The sequence below is a fragment of the Fukomys damarensis genome, unplaced genomic scaffold, assembly GCF_012274545.1.
Source record: "Fukomys damarensis isolate Sample0158 unplaced genomic scaffold, DMR_v1.0_HiC HiC_scaffold_37, whole genome shotgun sequence".
NCBI lineage: Eukaryota > Metazoa > Chordata > Mammalia > Rodentia > Bathyergidae > Fukomys > Fukomys damarensis.
In genome coordinates this window covers 28,948,828-28,955,230 of record NW_022900949.1, presented here as the reverse complement: position 1 = coordinate 28,955,230, position 6,403 = coordinate 28,948,828, and positions in this window count along the sequence as shown.

Genomic DNA, 6,403 nt, shown 5'->3' with positions numbered 1-6,403 from the left:
GGGGGGGGGGCGGGGAAGTAGTGTTCAGCCTTTTGGCACCAGGGACCAGCCTTTCCATGGATGGGTTAGGAGGGTACAGATGGCTTCAGTATTAGATTTCCATAAGGATAGGAGAAAGGTAATAAGGGAAAGAAAAAAAAATAGGAGAAAATGGAAATAAAATGTTTGTAAATGGGAGGAGGGGGTGAAGGAAGAGCAGGGACAAGGGGAAAAAAATGAGAACCAAGACCTGTCATGTAGAGGTACAGGATCCCAACGATGAATGTAACTGTAATACATACCTAGAAAGTACCAATAAACTCAATGAGAAAAAAAAATTTCCATAAGGAGCTACAACCCCCATGTGTGCAGTTCATGGTGTGGTTCTTTCTCCTATCAGAATCTAATACTGATGCTGATCTGACAGGAGGCAGACCTCAGGCAGTAATTCAAGTGATGAGATGGAAATATAGATGAAGTTATACCCTCTTGCTTGCTGCTCACCTCCTGTTGTGTGACCTGGGTCCTAACAGGCCATGGGCCAGTACCAGTCCATGCCCCAGGGGTTGGAGACCCCAGAATAAAGCATTGCCATACCTACCCCATAGAGGGGTACAACATAGCAGATATGGGGTACACAAGCCCTGAACACAGCTCATGTGAGTGTGTCAGCCAGCTGTTGCTGTGCAACAACTTCACAGTCTCAGTGCGTATAACAAGGCACAGGTGTCTCTTATTCCCATGACTGGTTTGGCTAGGGAAGACCTGCTTTGAGCTGTGGGTCAGAGGTCTGGTGAGGGCGTCTCTGCTCCATGATCTCCTGTTGGGGTCCAAGTTGGAGAGACAGCAGCTATCTACGGTATTCTCTTCTCACAGAAATATCGGCAGTCAAGAGGGCATGGCCAATTATGCAAGGACATTTCCAACTTCTGCCTGGCTGAACCCAAAGTCAAGGGGAGTCTGCTCACCATGGAACCACAGCAAGAGTGAAGGTGGAGAACACAACTATGAGGGTGTGAACAGCTGAGACTAAGAATTCAATGTACCAGCGCATACCAACAGAATTATCATCTATCCGTGCTCATTCACCCAGCCACTTCAGTGGAAGACCAGTTATTTCTTGTACCATTTCCTTTCAAGAGAAGATTGTCCTAGGCCCGGTGGCAAAAGATAAATGTATGAAGTGAAGGTTGGATTAACAAGGGACAAAGGGAAGAAGACATTATCAAGAGTAGTAACCTGTCTTTCCATCCTTGTCCCAGCTCCACCAGTAAACATCTTGCCCTGAACAAATAATGAGAGCATAAAAGGAAGAAATGTGCCCATAGCTACCTGGCTAGGGTTGTTCCTAAACCATGTATGTGAAAGTTGCAGAATGCTGCTTCATCATCTTGGGTGGTGCCATCCTCGAGCAGCCCAGAGCGTTTTGAGGGTGGTGGTATTTTACAATTCACCAGGAAGAGCAGCATTAAGCTGGGCTTACAAGAATGATTGTATCTGATAAGCAAAGGGAGCATTCAAGGAGGACAGGAGCAAAGATTCATACTTGGTCATTCAGAACAGCAGAGATTAATTATCTGAGGCCGGAGGTTGATCTGGCCTGGGTTTCCCTGCGGGTCTTCCACTTTGGTCTGGGTTTGCCAAGGGACCTCAGCATGGGAAGTTGTGCTCAGTGTGTATCCTGGCTTCCTTCTGGGCCATCATACTGACCTGGGAACCCAGTTCTTATGGTAAGGGTAGTGGGAGATAGCAGCAAGGCCAGAAACTGTCACCTCATCACGTCTGCCTCATCCTGGGGGCCAGAGAATGTCTGAACTCTGGTACTGGAAGGGATCTGCAAAGTCCCCTAGCTGATGGCTACCTGAGGGAAGGGGGAGAACAGGGACTGCTAGTGCAAACCTACTAAAAGGGTACAGGGTGGTCATGAGGCAAGGGTTTTGCAGAAAACTGTACTCAGACTATTACGACTGAGACATTCTATCGCAGTCTCTCAGGATGAAGTCCTCACATGGGATCCCTGCCCGAGTATCACAGTCCCATTCCTGTGTCTACACTACATCTCCAGAGTAGCTTAGCACTGCCTGGAGCAGATTATTCTGTCATCAAATGACCTGTAGGAAACTCCTCCTGGTACCTAACCCTTTTCTATTTCCTCTCTTTGATGCCAATTCTGCCATGTCGGTTTTTAGTTTGAGAACTGTGCACACACTTGAGGATCGTTCACTTCACAGTGCCTCTGGCTTATAATTTCCAAGGTTAGGCAGCTGCAGGTGCGGGGCACAAAGTGGAACCATCACACCCTCACCAGGAGACTGCAGTTCCACTAAGCCACGGGACACATCTGACACCTTCCTTTCCTGCTACATCCAGTCCTAGGTCAAGATCTGCGTCCTCGTCTTCTGCCCCAGTCCAAGCTGCATTCATGTCTTGCTGGACCACTGTAGTGGCCTGTTCACTGCTCCCCACTCTGTCTTAGAGTTCCCTTTGCATGCTGTGGCTGCCGCAGTCTTTCTACAGCACCGGCGTGTTCCTGCGTCAGCCACTGTCAAGAAAAACTCTCCCTCTTCAGGTTTGTCTTGCTCCACACCGTGCACCCCAACTTTGGTCTGGCAGTCATCTCAGGACTCCAGCCACTCCTCCTGCAGTTCACCGCTCCTCTTCCTGCAGGCTTTGGCTCCTCTCTCATCCCTTACCCGCACAGAGCCCTTCCCGCTCTCCTCGGCAAGGTCATGCTGCTCAGTGATGAGCTCTCCCGGGACTGCTGCCCTCTCCTTTGTGGAGTCTCCCCACATCTCTAACTTCCACTCATTTCTGGGGCTGCTTGATTACCTTGTGCCTCTTCTACTGCCCTATAATGGTGGGGCCCGGGCTATATGCTAAGGGTGGGCTGCTCTGCAAAGTCTGAACATTGCTGCAGGGTAAATACAAACACATTGGCAAACCTGGAGACACTAACAGTTGTGGTTCCCCAAAAGTCCTTGAAAATGTAATAATCATCTCTCCAGCTAGAGTGAGCTGGCATCAGTGTACCACTAGGGCAGGCCTAGTGTGTGGTATTGCATCTAGGGACCAATGTCATGTCTGGAAAGTTACAAAAGAACTAGAAGCACTTGGTGAATGAATGGATGAGCAATACGGATGTTTAAATGAGTTTTAAATGATATGTAAATGAGCACCGTGATGGCTGTTTCCAGGAGATGAAAGGCTTTCCCAGGAAAGGAATAAGGAAGTCTTAATGTTTCTGTTTCCCGAGAACTATATATTTACAAATATCTCCATAGCAGCCAAAGATTCAAGTGCTTTATAAATACAAACCCACTCAGCCCTCACCGTAATAAAAAGGATATGAACAGAAGCCGTATTTTACAGAAGAGGTCACTGAGGCTCAGAGACTTGAATCATTTGTCAAAGGGCGGAGCTTGGCTTTGAACCCTGGCAGTGTGACTTCGAGCCCACGTGCTTACCCACCAGGCTGTGCTGCACTGGGTCGGCTTTGGACACGAGCCACGCATGTTCCGACCTAAGCACGTCCACACCAGAGACACTGGGCTGTGCTCCTTGGGCTCCTACACCTGGATGGAGAAATGATACACAGAGGAGTTCCCAAGACGAAGACTCCAAAGCAGGGAGGGGGCGTGGGCCCAAGTAAAAAGACTAAGGCTCTTCAGGGGCCATGAAATAACCAAGGAGATGAGCCATAGATATTTATTTACTACATACAATTATCAGGAAATTGACCTGGCTACTTTCATAAAGGGAAACGTTAAAATGCAAGAGGTGAGTCTGAGACCTTAGTATTTGTACAGTGTCCTTTCCTGCACGTGGTCTCATTTCACCTTTAAGACCACCCTGAGACATGAAGATAATCATGCTCATTTGAATAAAACCAGAACAGCGGAGTTCAGAGAGGCTGGCAACGGACCTAAACTCACAGAACTGCGCATCAGCAGAACACAGCCTGAGTCCCACAGTGGATGACCACCAGTCCCAGGCTCTCGCTCTGGATCAGCACTTCTTCGTGTCTTTTAGAATCACAGCGGGTCAGAGGGAAGGAAGTCAGTGCCTGGGGCTGATTGTGCTGAGCACCAGCACGAAGTGAAAATGTAATTGGTTCCAAAGGAGGTTTGCACAGATTCCAGGGTGACAAGCTCCTGTTGTAACAACAAGATTCGAGAGCATGTCGCTAATTCTTGATGGAGTTGTTTATTTAACAAATTAACTGCTAGCTACTATGTGCCTACTGGGCACAGGGAGTTTGAGACTGAAGATGAACTCTTTCTTTACTGTCCATTCTGTATGCAGCACTGGGGATCACTGAACAGAAAATGAACAGAAAGGCTAATGAAGGCTATCAGTAAGTGAATGACATCAGACACCTTTCTTGTCCTCCTCTTTAATAGCATGATCAATGCAATAAAAATTATAGCCACCATATTCACAGAGCACCTGCTGAAGCTTTTAACCCTCAAGTCCATGCAGGGAGGCCAGGATTAGTATTAACTCCATTCGAGAGGTAAGGAGCCTGAGCCAAAGAGGTAACAGAGCTGACTGGGACACAGCTTGCAACTCACTCTGAACACCCAGCTTCATGTTTTCTTTCAGACATTCCCGGACAGCCCCAGGTGGCCAGGGATTTGGACCCATTGGCCCATGGTGTGGGGGAGGCCAGATTTAAAGAGAGAAGAAGGAAACCAGAGAAACAGCGGTGCGGACAGGCAGCCACATGGTGCGAATTTTCAGGACAAGAGGGTAGAAGGCTGTGGAAAGGGACCTAGAGGTAGGGTGGCCTGGGAATGGGGAAGGGAACCATGGGGCTTGCAGCATGAAGAGGGTTTCAAGGACGTCTCAGGCAGCATTTCTGGAGAAGTGCGGGGCGGTGACAGATTGCTGTGGGCTGCGAGTTGAGTGGGAGGTGAGGATTTTAGGCGGGAGTCGACTGAGACTCCCTCTTCCAAGAACTGTGACAGTTGGGGAGGGGCAATGGAGGAGGACTCCAGCAGCCACGAGCCCCAGGACTTGCTGGCCCTGAACAACCCTGTTATTATTATAGTTACTTTTTCCAGTGCTGGGGTGGGCCCAGGGCCTCGCCACCACCGAGCTGCATGAATTCCTAGTATGGCACCTGTAGTCCTTTCTTTTCTGTCTTCCTTCCCTGGTCCTTCTGGGTCAGCTTGTCTGAGACAATCCACTGAGGAAGAAGAAAACTCTTTTCTGACTCACAGTGTGGAGGTTTCAGTCCATGGCTGCTTGGCTCCATCACGTTGGCCTGTGGTGAGAACTTCCTACCTGGTTTATACCTCAGGAGTCTTCGGGGACACGTGTCTAAGCCATACCACCATCCCTTTCTATCCACTTTTTTTTTTTTTGAGAGGTGCTGGGCTGGGGATGGAACCCAGGGCCTCATGCATTTTAGGCAAATGCTCTGCTTCTAAGGTACATTCCCAGCCCTCCATCTCCAAGTACTTACTGAACGTAGACCATGAGTAAAATCTTGGTCCTGCTGACTTCTCTGGCTGTTGTGATGCACAGGGCTGTGTATGTTATCCTTACAACTGAGTGAGTACACCAATGTATGCAAGAAGCACGTGTGTGTGTGTGTGTGTGTGTGTGTGCATACACACTGTACATTTTTAGGCTGGGTATGGTAGCACATGCCTGTAATCCTAGCACCCAGGAGGCCGGGGCAGGAAGATCACCCTGAGTTCAAGGCCAGCATGGTCTACATAGTGAGTTCAAGGCCAGCCTGGAATACATAGTCCCTAAATAAATAAATAAACATATTCTTTATAAAAATATTATTTCTATATGTTTGCAATATCTCATGAATATATTCACCGTGGGATATTGGTACACACACAGAGCACATGCTGATCCTTTTCTCTCTCCTCTCTTCTTCTCCCACATTCCCACCTTCCCTTCCCATCTCCCCAAATTCCACATGCCTGTCTCCTATCATCTTGGGTTTTTAATTTTGTTTTGTTTTTGTTTTTATAATAGCAGTAATGGCCAATGTTCATCTGGTACTTCCAATGTTCTAAGTACATCATAAGCATTTTTTTAACCTTTCATGTACACACACACAAAAGCCTCAAGAAATCCACAAGAAAGGCATTGTTGGGCTTAGTACCTTTCACGAATCAGGAAACCGAGGCACAGAGAGATCAGACGTCTGACGAAAGTCACAAGAGTTGAGACAGGTGGGACTTGAGAATCTCTCGGACTCGCCTGTCTCCAGACGTAGCCCCCTTTGTTCCCAGCAGTGGCACTAGGATGCGTAGGACCTGACCAGGTGCCCGGGACCTGGCACGCGGCGGGAAAGCAGATCCTCAGCCCAGCCGGCCCTGGACCCCTTAACAGGCTCGGGGAAGTTGGGGCGCAGGGCGGAGGTGCAGGCCTGAGGTCCCTGGCTGCAGGTGCGCGGCCG